Source organism: Heteronotia binoei, chromosome 9 (genome assembly GCF_032191835.1).
Source record: "Heteronotia binoei isolate CCM8104 ecotype False Entrance Well chromosome 9, APGP_CSIRO_Hbin_v1, whole genome shotgun sequence".
Classification (NCBI taxonomy): Eukaryota; Metazoa; Chordata; class Lepidosauria; order Squamata; family Gekkonidae; genus Heteronotia; species Heteronotia binoei.
Window position 1 is genome coordinate 122,067,065 of NC_083231.1, and position 14,651 is coordinate 122,081,715.

The window sequence follows — 14,651 nt, forward strand, 5'->3', positions numbered from 1 at the left end:
TGGGAAGAGAAAAGGAAGGAGGCTCCTCGTGAGAGCCAGTTTGGTGTTGCGGTTAAACACATGGACTCTTATCTGGGAGAACAGAGTTTGATTCCCCAACTCCTCCACTTGCACCTCTGGTATGACCTTGGGTCAGTCACAAGTTCTCTCAAGGCTGTTCTGTTCTCTCAAGGCTGTTCTGGGAGAGCTCTCTCAGCCCCACCTACCCCACAGGGTGTCTGTTGTGGGGAGAGGAAAGGAAGGAGACTCCTTGTCAGGGCTTTTTTGGTAGAAAAAACCCAGCAGGATCTCATTTGCATATTAGACCACACCCCTGACATCACCCTTATTTCACACAGGTCTTTTATGTAGAAAAAGCACCAGCAGGAACTCATTTGCATATTAGGCCACACCCCCTGACACCACCCTTATTCCGCACAGGGCATTTCTGTAGAAAAAGCCCAGCAGGAACTCATTTGCATATTAGGCCACACCCCCTGACAACACCCTTATTCCACACAGGGCTTCTCTGTAGAAAAAGCCCAGCAGGAACTCATTTGCATATTAGGCCACACCCCCTGACAACACCCCTATCCCACAAGGGTGTTTCTGTAGAAAAAGCCCAGCAGAAACTCATTTGCATATTAGGCCACACCCCCTGACACCACCCTTATTTCACACAGGGCTTTTCTGTAGAAAAAGCCTAGTAGGAACTCATTTGCATATTAAACCACACCCTCAACATCACCCTTATTCCACACAGCTTTTCTGTATAAAAAGCCCAGCAGGAACTCATTTACATATTAGGCCACACCCTCGATACCAAGCCAGCTGGAACTGCATTCCTGTGTGTTGCTGCTCAAAAAAAGCTCTCTCCTAGTGAAGGGCGGGGCACAAATCCAACTCTTCATCCCCAGCCCAGTTCCCGGCTGTTCATTCCCTGGTGGAAAGGGAAGTGACTGCAGGGGAGGGCAAAACAACAGATCTTCCCTGGCCACTTACTTCTTAAGGAACACTTGGCCAAGCTTGCTGTTAAATATCTTTAGTAGGCAGGGCTTCCCCCCTCAGCAGGAACTCATTTGCATATTAGGCCACACCCCCTCCCATCACCATTGTCCCAGCAGGGACTCATTTTGCAGAAAAAGCCCCTGATGATCTCCTCCTCCTAAAAAAAAAACCACCCTCTTTTGGTAGGCTTTGCATGACATTAGCTGCTTCCCAAATGGAAATCAACTTTCCAGAGCCTAGGCCGTTCAGGCCACAATGAGCCTGTGCAAGGAATGCAGATCATAAAACCAAGATGGAAATGTAGACACGTGACCACTTGGCTCAAGCGGCAGGGAATGTGTCAGTCAAAACTTGTAAGCATGCCTGGCTATGGTTCCTTTCGACTTCTTTTTTCCTGGCCTTAGAAGAAGAAGAAGAAGAAGATGAAGATATTGGATTTATATCTCGCCCTCCACTCCGAAGAGTCTCAGAGCGGCTCACAATCTCCTTTACCTTCCTCCCCCACAACAGGCACCCTGTGAGGTAGATGAAGATATTGGATTTATATCGCGCCCTCCACTCCGAAGAGTCTCAGAGCAGCTCACAATCTCCTTTACCTTCCTCCCCCACAACAGACACCCTGTGAGGTAGATGAAGATATTGGATTTATATCCCGCCCTCCACTCCGAAGAGTCTCAGAGCGGCTCACAATCTCCTTTCCCTTCCTCCCCCACAACAGACACCCTGTGAGGTAGATGAAGATATTGGATTTATATCCCGCCCTCCACTCTGAAGAGTCTCAGAGCGGCTCACAATCTCCTTTACCTCCCCCTCCCCCACAACAGACACCCTGTGAGGTGGGTGGGGCTGGAGAGGGGCTCTCACAGCAGCTGCCCTTTCAAGGACAACTCCTGCAAGAGCTCTGGCTGACCCAAGGCCATTCCAGCAGCTGCCAAGTGGAGGAGTGGGTAATCCAACCCGGTTCTCCCAGATAAGAGTCCACGCACGTAACCACTACACCAAACTGGCTCTCACAGAAGCTGCCCTTTCAAGGACAATGTCAAGGCTATGGCTGACCCAAGGCCATTCTAGCAGGTGCAAGTGGAGGAGTGGGGAATCAAACCCAGTTCTCCCAGATAAGAGTCCGCACACTTAACCGCTACACCAAACTGGCTCCCCTAGGACTCTCTAGGTCAAGAAAGCCCCAGAAAGTATGTGCAGAGAGCAGGGAAGAAGTAAAGGAGGAGGAGGAGGAGGAGGAGAATGGATTTATACTCTGCCCTTTGCTCAGAGTCTCAGAGTAGTTTACAATCTCCTTCCCTTTCTCACCCTACAACAGATGCCCTGCGAGGTAGGAGGGGCTGAGAGAGCACTGTGACTGACCCAAGGTCACCCAGCTGGCTTTGTGTGGATGAATGAAGACTCAAACTAGGTCCTCCAGATTAGAGTCCCCCACTCTTAACCACTACACTAAACTGGGAGGGTTGCCAATGTCAGGCTTGGGAATTCCTGGAGATGTAAGGGAGGAGCCTTTGGAGGGCAGGATTTGGGGAGAGGAGGGACCACGGGGGGGGGGGGCGGAGTCCAAGGCCATAGAGTCTCCCCTCCAAAGCAGCCATTTCCTCCAGGGGAACTGATCTCCATCATCTCAAGACTAGTTGTAAATCTAGGAGAGAGGAGGAGGAGATATTGGATTTATATCCCGCCCTCCACCCTGAATCTCAGAGCAGCTTACAATCTCCTTTCTCTTCCTCCCCCACACCCTGTGAGGTGGCTGGGGCTGAGAGGGCTCTCCCAGAAGCTGCCCTTTCGAGGACAACTCCTGCCAGAGCTCTGGCTGACCCAAGGCCATTCCAACAGCTGCAGCTGGAGGAGTGGAGGATCCAACCTGGTTCTCCCAGACAAGAGTCTGCACACTTCACCACTACACCACCACGGAGAGGTCCAGGCTCCAGCTGGAGGTTGGTACCCCAGCTTCAAGAGACAGGGAAACACTAGCTTGAGCTGCCACACCCAGGTTTTGGGGGAGGGGGTTGACAGAGGCAGATGGGTTCCGACTAACTGGTTGTTCTGCTGCCAGATGTACAGTCGGGGGTTCAAAGGGAAGGTGGGAATGAACTTGCCTCTTGGGTCCCCTACACTGGTCACTTTCATCCCACCAACCCACTGTCAAAAGGCCTGTCACCCACTCCAGTTCCTTATCTGAGAGTCACACGACGTGGGTACGGCAAGGGCCTCACCTCCATCTTTCCTCCCTCATCTGAGGATGGTGACTGGGGATAGCCATGTGTCCAGATCACGTGAAGTGATGGTTTCACTTTACTCTGCTCCGGTGAGACCTCACCTGGAGTACCGTGTTCAGGTTTGGGCACCACATTTTAAGAAGGATCTAGACAAGCTGGGACGGGTCCAGAGGAAGGCGATGGAGATGGTGAGGGGTCTGAGTCCTATGAGGAATGGTTGAAGGAGCTGGGGGTGTTTAGCCTGGAGAGGAGGCGGCTGAGAGGTGATAGGATCACCATCTTCAAGGACTTGAAGGGCTGTCATATAGAGCAGGGGTGGCCAACGGTAGCTCTCCAGATGTTTTTTGCCTACAACTCCCATCAGCCCCAGCCAGCATGGCTGGGGCTGATGGGAGTTGTAGGCAAAAACATCTGGAGAGCTACCATTGGCCACCCCTGATATAGAGGATGGTGTGGAATTGTTTTCTGTGGCCCTGGAAGGTAGGACCAGAACCAACGGGTTGAAATTAAATCAAAAGAGTTTCTGGCTCAACATTAGGAAGAATTTCCTGACCGTTAAAGCGATTCCTCAGTGGAACAGGCTTCCTCGGGAGGTGGTGGGCTCTCCTTCCTTGGAGGTTTGTAAGCAGAGGCTAGATGGCCATCTGACAGCAATGCTGATCCTGTGAATTTAGGGGGAGGTGTTTGTGAGTTTCCGGCATTGTGCAAGGGGTTGGACTAGATGACCCTGGAGGTCCCTTCCAACTCAGGAAGTGATGGGCTCTCCTTCCTTGTAGGTTTTTAAACAGAGGCTAGATGGCCATCTGGCAGCAATGCTGATCCTGTGAATTTAGGGAAAGCTGTTTGTGAGTTTCTGGCATTGTGCAGGGGGTTGGACTAGATGACCCTGGAGGTCCCTTCCAACTTGCAGCTGCTTTTTAAACAGAGGCTAGATGGCCACCTGGCAGCAATGAGGATCCTGTGAATTTAGGGGGAGGTGTTTGTGAGTTTCCTGCATTGTGCAGGGGGTTGGACTAGATGATCCTGGAGGTCCCTTCTAACTCTAGGATTCTGTGCCCAGCAAACTTCAAGCAGCATCCAAAATTCTCCCTGGATCCCATCCAGTTGGCAGCTCCCCTAACTGGATCCAGTGGGTTCCTCCTTCCCTCTCTGGACCACTCCCCACCCACTCCTCTGCTTGGCTTCTTGACTCACCATTCTGGAATCTTCCCTTCCACCACGCCCGGTGCCTGACCTCGCCTTGAACTGGCCATACCTTTGGGCGCACACAATAAATAGCTTCTACCCACTTTCTGTTGCCTCTGGGGCTTACACGGGTGCCTAGGAAACGTGCGCAGGTGCACACGGAACACGTATGAAGCACTGGAAACACGGCTTTACACAGAGAGTGTTTCAAATGTGGAATCTGCTGCCTTAGGATGTAGTGAGGGCCGCAAGGATAAACAGCTTCAAAAGGAGAATAGATAGATTTAGGCCCGTAGCAAACCGGGGGCCCGCTGGACCTGGCCCCTTGATGGTTTGTGGGGCCCCCTCACCCCCAGGCTGCCCCTCTCTTCTGCGAAATTTAAATTGGGTGGGAAGGACACCCAGGAGGAGTTGCTGTTCCTATGTCATTTAAAGCAGGGGTCCCCAACCCCTGGGCCGCGGACCGGTCCCAGTCCGTGGCCTGTTAGCAACCGGGCCATGAGGTGTATAATGATTTCATTGTAGATCGCAATGTCGTAATAACAATCAGACATTGGATTGATATCCAGCCCGTCACTCTGAGTTTCAGAGTCTCAGAGCAGCTCACAAACTTCTTTCCCTTCCTCTCCCACAGCAGACACCCTGTGAGGTGGGCGGGGCTGAGAGAGCTCTCACAGAAGCTGCCCTTTCAAGGACAGCTCTGCGAGAGCGATGGCTGACCCAAGGCCATTCCAGCAGCTGCAAGTGGAGGAGTGGGGAATCCAACCCGGTTCTCCTAGATAAGAGCCCACACACTTAACCACCACACCAAACTAATAGAAACAAAGTGCACAATTGTATCATCCTCATAGCTCCCCTCGGCCTGTCTGTGGAAAAACTGTCTTCCACTTAACTGGTCCTTGGTGCCAAAAAGGTTGGGGGACCACTGATTTTAAGGGTCCACAAATCAGCTGATTGGTGGGGTCCATATAGCACGGGACCGGTGGTAGGAGCAGTCACCAGCCTCCCGAAGGGTTTAAATGGCCCCTCCTCCTGCGTCCCCCCCATAGCCCCCTCTCCTCATGGCCCCTAGCTACGGGCTGGATAGATTCCTGGAGGATGTCTATCAGTGGCTTACTAGCCATGGTGGCTGAGGGGAACCTCCACTTTCAGATGCACAAACCCTCTGAATCCCAGAGTCAGGAGGCAACCTCAGGGGAAGGCCTCAGACTCTGTGCCCTGCTGTTGGATGTCCAAAGGCACTGGTTGGCTGCTGTTTGAGACAGGCTGCTGGACTAGATGGACTATTGGTCTGATCCAACAGGGTTCTTCTCATGCTTTTATCGGCGCCTGGGTCTTCTTGGATCTGGGAGCTGCATTGGCTCCAAACAAATATTGTTCCCACTTCCCTCTGTAAGCCTCACCCTCTAAAGTTATCACTTCCCTCAGCATTTCACCATTATGGTGTTATGAAGAAGAAGAAGATGACGACTGCAGATTTGTATCTCGCCCTTCTCTCTGAATCAGAGACTCAGAGCAGCTCACAATCTCCTTTCCCTTCCTCCCCCACAACAGACACCATGTGAGGTGGGTGGGGCTGAGAGGGCTCTCCCAGAAGCTGCCCTTTCAAGGACAACTCCTGCGAGAACTATGACTGACCCAAGGCCGTTCCAGCAGGTCCAAGTGGAGGAGTGGGGAATCGTACCTGGTTCTTCCAGATTAAAGTCCGCACACTTAACCACTACACCAGAGTCTCAGAATCAGAATCTCACAGCGGTCACAACCGACTTTACCTTCCCCACCCCCCCATACACACAACAGACACCCTGTAAGGTGGGTGGGGCTGAGAGAGCTCTCCCAGAAGCTGCCCTCTCAAGGACAACCTCTGCCAGAACTATAGCTGACCCGAGGCCATTCCAGCAGCTGCAAGTGGAGGAGTGGGGAATCCATCCCGGTTCTCCCAGATAAGAGTCTGCACACTTAACCACTTCACCAAACTGGCTCTGAGACAGGATGCTGGACTAGATGATTGGTTTGATCCAGCTTGGGTCTTCTTGGATCTGGGAGCTGCACTGGCTCCAAACAAGTATTGTTCCCACTTCTCTCTGCAAGCCCCACCCTCTAAATGCCACCTGAATATCTTACTGTGACTCAGTTACCAAAGATACCTGAATTCTCAATGGTAATGATTGTCTCGCTGTCATACCTGGGGCGCAGTCCCCTCCTCCCCAACACCAGGCCCTGAATTTGGAGCCGCAATTCCTCTTGCAGCTATAGGGTTCCTTTGTTAACTCTGGATGTCAGGGTTGCCAATTGCCAGCTGCCGCCTGGAGGTTTTCTGGAATTGCCACTGATGCCCAGATGACCAAGATCAGTTCTTCTGGAGAAAATGGCTTCTTTGCAGCCTAGGCTGTATGGCATTACACCTCACTGGGGTCCCTCCCTCCCCCAGACTCCACCCCCAAACCTCCAGGAGTTTTCTAGCCTGGAGTTGGCAACCCTGTCTCCAGCCCTCCTTATGGGTCAGTTGGTTGGACAGCCCATCCATCAAAAGGCCATTCTTTCTAAGCAACTGTGATGTTTCTGGAATTCTCTGGCACCTGAGCGCTGTAGGGAACCCCAGAGCCAGTGTGGTGTATTATCTGAGAGACCCAGGTTCAAATCCACACTCCGCCATGTGGAAAGGTGCTGGGCGACCTGACATGGATTTATTTCAGTCTTATGGTTCAGTAACAGCTTATTGACTTTCCTGATGTTATTGTCATTGCTGATGAATGGCTAATTGTCCCAAGCATATTCATAGAGCCACTATTTCATTGTTTTATGTATTCATATATGCATTTATGTGCATGTCTTCACAACTACACTAATCCCTGTGTTATAATGTCAGTATTTACTTACCTTTAATTATATTGATTATATATATATATTTTTATGGATTGATATAGACTAGGAAGAAGAAGAAGAGGAAGAAGACTGTAGATTTCAGTGGCTCTCTCCCAAGTTGCCCCTCTTGGGTTCTCCGTTCTTCATCAGGTTCGGACTTCATCAGGTTCTCTGTTCTTCATCAGGTTCTCCGTTCTCCATCAGGTTCTCTGTTCTTCATCAGGTTCGGACTTCATCAGGTTCTCCATTCTTCATCAGGTTCGGTTTCATCAGGTTCTCCGTTCTTCATCAGGTTCGGTTTCATCAGGTTCTCCGTTCTTCATCAGGTTCGGACTTCATCAGGTTCTCCATTCTTCATCAGGTTCGGTTTCATCAGGTTCTCCGTTCTTCATCAGGTTCGGTTTCATCAGGTTCTCCGTTCTTCATCAGGTTCGGACTAGCGGGCGGGGGGGGGGGGGAAAGGGGTGGCTTTTTTCATATGGGAGGATTGCTCCTTCAGGGCACTTCCTCCGCCAAAGATCGTAGGCCTAGAATGTGCTGGCCTGGTGTGGGATGCAGGGGAGAGTTTAGCAATCTGGCTGGTGTACCGTCCGCCTAACGCACCAGCCAGTGCCCTACCGTCCCTGATGGAGGCTGTAGCAGGCTGGGCATTGGAGCAACCTCAGCTTATAGTCTTCAATGTCCATGCCGAGGACGCAGCGTCCACTCGGGCGATGGACCTAGTACTTTCCATGGCAGCACTGGGACTCTCCAAATATGTAACAGCGCCTACGCACCAGGCTGGGCATACATTAGACCTGATCTTTGCGGCGGGAGTTGGAGTGGATCAGATTTCTGCCGAGGCGGTGCCATGGTCTGACCACTATGCCCTGAGTGCTCGTGTGAATACGCCACCTCTACCCCGTTTAGGTGGTGAGCAAGTTTTAGCTTGCCCACATAGCCAGATGGACCCTTTGCGGCTTCAAGTGGCTATGCGGGATCCCTGGCCCTCTTGCGACTCGCTGGATGAACTGGTGGAGAACTGGAACAACCAGCTCTCCATGGCCATCAACGAGATCGCTCCCCGACGTCCTCTTTATCCTCCTTCACGATCCGCTCCATGGTATACCCTGGAACTGTGATCAATGAAATGGCGATTAAGACGACTAGAGAGACAATGACGACATACTCGTGACGAAGCTACGAGAACATCTTATAAGTCATTTATGCGGACCTATGAGATGGCGGTCCAGGCCACAAAGAAGACTTACTTTGCGTCCCGGATTGCATCGGTGACCACGCGCCCAGCACAATTGTTTAGTATAATTTGGTCATTAACAATTTTACCCCATGGTAAACAAAATATTAGGGAATTGGAAATAGGCTGTGAGGCTTTTGCGAGTTTTTTCGCAGATAAAGTCTCGTCGCTCTGACACGACCTTCCCACCATAATTGATACAGTGAAAGAACTTGGGGCACTGAGTGCATCTTCTGGTCCAGTACTGGATTCCTTCAGTCCACTCAGCCTGGAGGAAGTCGACAGGATCCTTTTAGCTGTACGCCCTACGACTTGTAGGTTGGATCCGTGCCCGTTTTGGCTTATAAAAGCTAGCCCGGCGATGCTACATGAACCACTGCAAGGTATCATCAATAGATCCCTGATAGAAGGGATCTTTCCCACACCCCTTAAAGAGGCTGTGATCTGTCCCCTCTTAAAAAAACCATCTGCAGATCCGGCCATATTGGCGAACTATCGGCCGGTATCAAACCTTCCCTTCTTGGGTAAGGTTATAGAGCGGGCGGTGGCAATTCAGCTACAGGGATTCCTGGAGGACACTTCTGCACTGGATCCATTCCAGTCCGGCTTTCTACCACGTCGCGGGACGGAGACGGTTCTGGTCGCTCTCATGGATGACCTCCTGCGACATCTGGATTGGGGCGGCTCAGCAGTGCTGCTATTATTGGATCTATCAGCTGCTTGTGATACGGTTGATCATCAGCTACTGACTGGCTGCCTTGCCAACGTGGGGATTCAGGGGTCCACCTTACAGTGGTTGACCTCCTTTCTCCAAGATCGGGGACAAAGGGTGGTGATAGGGGAGAAGTCATCCCAGAAGCACTCACTCACATGTGGTGTGCCTCAGGGTACGGTTCTCTCCCCGATGTAATTTAACATCTATATGCACCCCCTTGCCCAGATTGTCAGGGGGTATGGACTGGGTTGTCACCAATACGCAGATGACACCAAGCTCTATCTATTGGTGGGTGGCCAATCCAACTGTACCCCGGAAAATCTGGACCTGGCTATTCAAGCCGTAGCATCTTGGCTCAGGCTGCATCGGCTGAAGTTGAATTCGACGAAGACAGAGGTTTTCTATCTGAGCCGGGGTGGTCTAAGGGGAGGGGTCCAGCTGCCGGCTCTTGATGGGGTGCCACTGATACCGGCAGGAGTTAGACTGGAGAAAGGATGTTAACCTGTAACCTATACCTGGATTCGATCTTTCACTTATTGTCAGTCTAGCAAGATAAGTAGCCTTGTGTGCACCTGCTATCAATGTTTGCTACCTGATTCTTCATTAAAGCTTATTTTGCATTTACTCAAGAAGCCTTGTGATAGATTCTGGGCAAAACCTTACACTGTATATTTCATTGCTGCTGACAGGTGGCCTTCCATTGTGTCAGATCTCCAAAGGGATCTGTTGAGGCTGGGTGAGTGGGCGTCAATGTGGCAGATGAGGTTCAATGTGGCCAACTGCAAAGTAATGCACATTGGGGCCAAGAATTCCAGCTACAAATACAAATTGATGGGGTGTGAACTGGCAGAGACTGACCAAGAAAGAGATCTTGGGGTCGTGGTAGATAGCTCACTGAAAATGTCAAGACAGTTTGCAATGGCAATAAAGAAGGCCAATGCCATGCTGGGAATTATTAGGAAGGGAACTGAAAACAAATCAGCCAGTATCATAATGCCCCTTTATAAATCAATGGTGCGGCCTGATTTGGAATACTGTGTACAATTCTGGTCACCGCACCTCAAAAAGGATATTATAGCATTGGAAAAAGTCCAGAAAAGGGCAACTAGAATGAATAAAGGGCTGGAACACTTTCCCTATGAAGAAAGGTTAAAATGCTTGGGGCTCTTTAGCTTGGAGAAACGTCGACTGCGGGGTGACATGATAGAGGTTTACAAGATTCTGCATGGGATGGAGAAAGTAGAGAAAGAAGTCCTTTTCTCCTTTTCTCACAATACAAGAATTCGTGGGCATTTAATGAAATTGCTGAGCAGTCAGGTTAAAACGGATAAAAGGAAGTACTTCTTCGCCCAAAGGGTGATTAACATGTGGAATTCACTGCCACAAGAGGTGGCGGCGGCTACAAGCATAGCCAGCTTCAAGAGGGGATTGGATAAAAATATGAAGCAGAGGTCCATCAGTGGCTATTAGCCACAGTGTGTGTGTGTGTGTGTGTATATATATATATATATTGGCCACTGTGTGATACAGAGTGTTGGACTGGATGGGCCATTGGCCTGATCCAACATGGCTTCTCTTATGTTCTTATGTCATTCATTTCCGTATTGGAACATTCCATTTTTGAGTCCTATATTGTTTATTGATTTATAAGTGTAACTGGAACTTTTTGGTGTTTGACCTCTGAAGGCCTCTGCAGGCCAAAACGTGTCAGGTCATCTATGTATCTTTCATGTGCATTTGTCACATCGATGATTTTATGAGGCTTCATTTGGGCCCCTACAAGGTTATTGTAATAAACACCTGTACTTTTGTCTATAACTGTTGATGTTTTAAACCTTTGGCCCCTTAGTATTCTAAACTTCCATTGAAGGTTTATGCTTGGTTGGTTACGTTTCTCTCCCCCTCTCTTTGTGGTTGGACTGGATGACCTTGAGCAATGTGCCCTCTAAGCCAGGGGTATCAAACGTGTGGCCTGGAGGCTCAATCAGGCCCCCAGAGGGCGCCTATCTGGCCCCTGAGCAACTGGCTCTTGTCTGCTTCCTTCTCCCTCTCTCTTGCTTCCTTCTGCATCTCAGCTTGCTTTGCAAGGCTTGCTCAATCACACAGCAGAGCTACAGAGCAAAACCTTGATTTTCTCCATTGGTTGAGGCTCCTCCCCCTCCTGGTCCCCTGGAGAAGGCAAGAAAGAGCCAGAGCTTCCTTTGCCCAGTTCCTTGGATCCCATGGGAGAAACACAAAGGAAGCACCTTTAAGATCAACAAGTGCTAATGTTTTAAGCATGTTTTTAAGGTTTTTTTTAAAAAAATCTTTAATTGTGTTTGTCTGTGTCCTTTTAAAATATCTCTGCTACCTAATCTTAAATAGGTACACATTCTCAGTACAGCATCTAGTGCCTCTCCCCAAAATATCCCCCAAGTTTCAAGTTTCAAAATGATTGGATCAGGGAGTCCAATTCTATGAGCCCCAAAAGAAGGTGCCCCTATCCTTCATTATTTCCTATGGAAGGAAGGCATTGAAAAGGTGATGGCCGTTTCAATGTGATAGCCAGAACTCCCTTTGGAGTTCAATGATGCTTGTCACAGCCTTGATTTTGGCTCCACCCCTAATGTCTCCTGGCTCCACTCCCAAAGTCTCCTGGCTCCACCCCCAAAGTCCCCAGATATTTCTTACATTGGACTTGGCAACCCTAGAGGGAACGCTGACCTCGAGACAACTTTCAGCTGTAGGTTTCTACGATGTGAAGCACAAAAAAGAGGGACATCCCCGAAAGCAAGTGCAGGAGGTGTGTGTGTGTGTGTGTGTGTGTGTATATATATATATACACACACACTAGGGCCTGTTTCCTAAGAAATGAAGGTAATGGCTTCACCCTTAATGTCTCCTGGCTCCACCCCCAAAGTCCCCAGATATTTCTTACATTGGACTTGGCAACCCTAGAGGGAACGCTGACCTCGAGACGAGACAACTTTCAGCTGTAGGTTTCTACGACGTGAAGCACAAAAAAGAGGGACATCCCCGAAAGCAAGTGCAGGAGGTATATATATATATATTCTAGGGCTCGTTTCCTAAGAAATGAAGGTAATAGTTCATTTACATGTGCTTACATTGAAAAACAGTGCAGCCAAGTCATTTATCAACAGAGCTATTATACAACAGCTGTCACAGGACACACGACGGACAATGTAAAAAATAAAAATTAAAAAAAAACATATATATATATACCAAAGGAAACCATGAGACAGGAGAACAGATCTCCGTACGACGAGATAAATACACAGTGAAGAAAAAAAACCCCCCCAGCGGGTGGGAGGAAATCCCAACTTCAGGAGGGGTTATTCGTTTCCCGTAATCTTTATTTACAAAATTTCGCTTCCCCTTCTTCCCACTTGGAAATAATGTTAGAAAAATAAATGTGGGAGGTGGAAAGAGGATGCCCTAAAATGCCAGGACTCAATTTGACAGTGGCTCTCTCATATCGGCCCCGCTGAAATCAACAGGAGCAAACCCAACGATTTTACCGGGGCCGTCGCAGGAGAGCTAACCGGCCGAATTCAGCCCTTTATTGAATCCCCCTTTCGTCTTCTTTTTTAAACAAAAAAAGTTTCCAAAAAACACAAGGTACTGTTTCGGTTTTAAAAAAATGTTTTGTAAAAAAATAAGTGATTAAAAAACCCCGCCCCAAGGTTTGCGTACCTGCAGTTCATAAAGATCTGAGATCACTCAGGGGAGGAAAATGTAAAACTGAAATGTGAAAAAAAAGAGAAAGAAACAATGCTTTTCCTTGTTACAAACCCCCCCAAATTGGGTTGGGAATTAAGTTGTTTCGAGAAGCACCCAGGAAGTGGTCCTGGTTTCTTTTCGTCTTCATCCCACTTCCGGGATGGGGCGGGAAGCGGTTTCGCGCGAGGTTTCAGCGAACGCACCCGAAAGCCCTCTGCGGCCGCTGACGGCGAAAATTCCGCAACAAGTTTCGGAATGGACTGTGAAGAAGGAAGCAACCCTTTCCTCCCCCCCACCCCCGCCCCTCTTTCCCTCCTCACTTGGGCTGTGTGGAAAAAGCTCAACAGCTTTAGGGATCCTGGTTTACAGGCTGGGCGAACCTTAGTGAAGAATTAGAGAGCGTCTCTCTGTTTCTAGCACTTCAAGTGCGGCTTGTAGGATGCTTGATGAGGTGAAGCAGCAGGTGGGAGGTCTGTGTATCTCCTCCCCCTCCCCAAACATTGTTGCTGGGAAATCGCTTCTCACCAGGGGTCATTTTGTAGAAAAATAGGTGGTGGAGCTCATTGGTATAACTCATTAGCATATGCCACCCCTCGCCCACTAACTAAAAGCAACCCGACACAAGAAAGGAGAGCCCTGGGCGAGTGAGGCCTGCTTGGACTGGCTAGAGATCCAGCTAGCCCAAGCAGGCCTCGCGCGCGCGGGGCTCTCTTGGGCCACCCCTCCAGTCAAAAGGCCAGCAAGCCACCTACTGCCCAAAATCATATAAGAAGTGGAGAAAGGGTGGCAGGGGCTTCTCCAGGGGTTGATGAGGGCTGCTGGGGGTGTGGCAAAGCCCCTGGTGGCTGGCTGGCTGCCCGCTCTCCTAATCCAGGGATTGTTATGCAGCTGCACCTGCTATTCAATGGACAGGGTAGGCGGGGAGGAGGAGGGGGGGCTGTCTGGAGCTGTGTTCCTGTGAGCTCCTGCTGAATCTGAGGCCAGCTTCTCACCAAGCTTTTAAAGCCCTCAATTATAAAAACGAATCCAGCTTTTTTTGGGGGGGGGGGGAGGAGAGTTCTGTCAGCAGGCAGACTTACACCTGCTGATATCCCTATAGCATCCCCCCCCCCTCTGCCCCAGTGCGGGGGAATCACCCACTTCCTGAGACAGGCCTTGTCCTGCACCGACTTTTGGTGCTGTTCGCACACAGACCCGGGGCACGCAGGTCTGCTCCCCCATCGAGGAAGTGTTAACGCTTCAGAGCTGAAAAGATTGCTCCATCCCACTACCACTGCCACCCCAACTGGGCCAGGGGAGCTGGGAACTCAGTTCTTGACACTTCCCAGGATCCTTTGGGGGGGGGGGGAATGCCTTGCTAACGAAAGCAGCCTAAAACCAAGGCGGTGGTCAGTGAAGCATCTCTAGGGATAATAAACTTGCAGGAAACGGCATCTGGTTCTCTTGCCGATTTCTTCTACTTTAGTTTCTGCTCTACTCTGGGGGAGAGAGAGGGATTCCAGGAAAGCCTCAGAGCTGGAGTTAACAATTAGGCAAAGTAGACACTGGCCTATGGGCCCCCACACCTTTAGGGTCCTGGGCCGGCTTCCCGTCCCTGGTTTCCCCCCTGCTTGCAGCCTTCCAGCCTGAATATGCAGCCAGCAACTGAGCTGCTGTTTGCCCAGCTTGCCTGCTGTGGCTGCTGCCTGCATTGTCGCCAAGTTTGCCTCTCTCTGCCTCT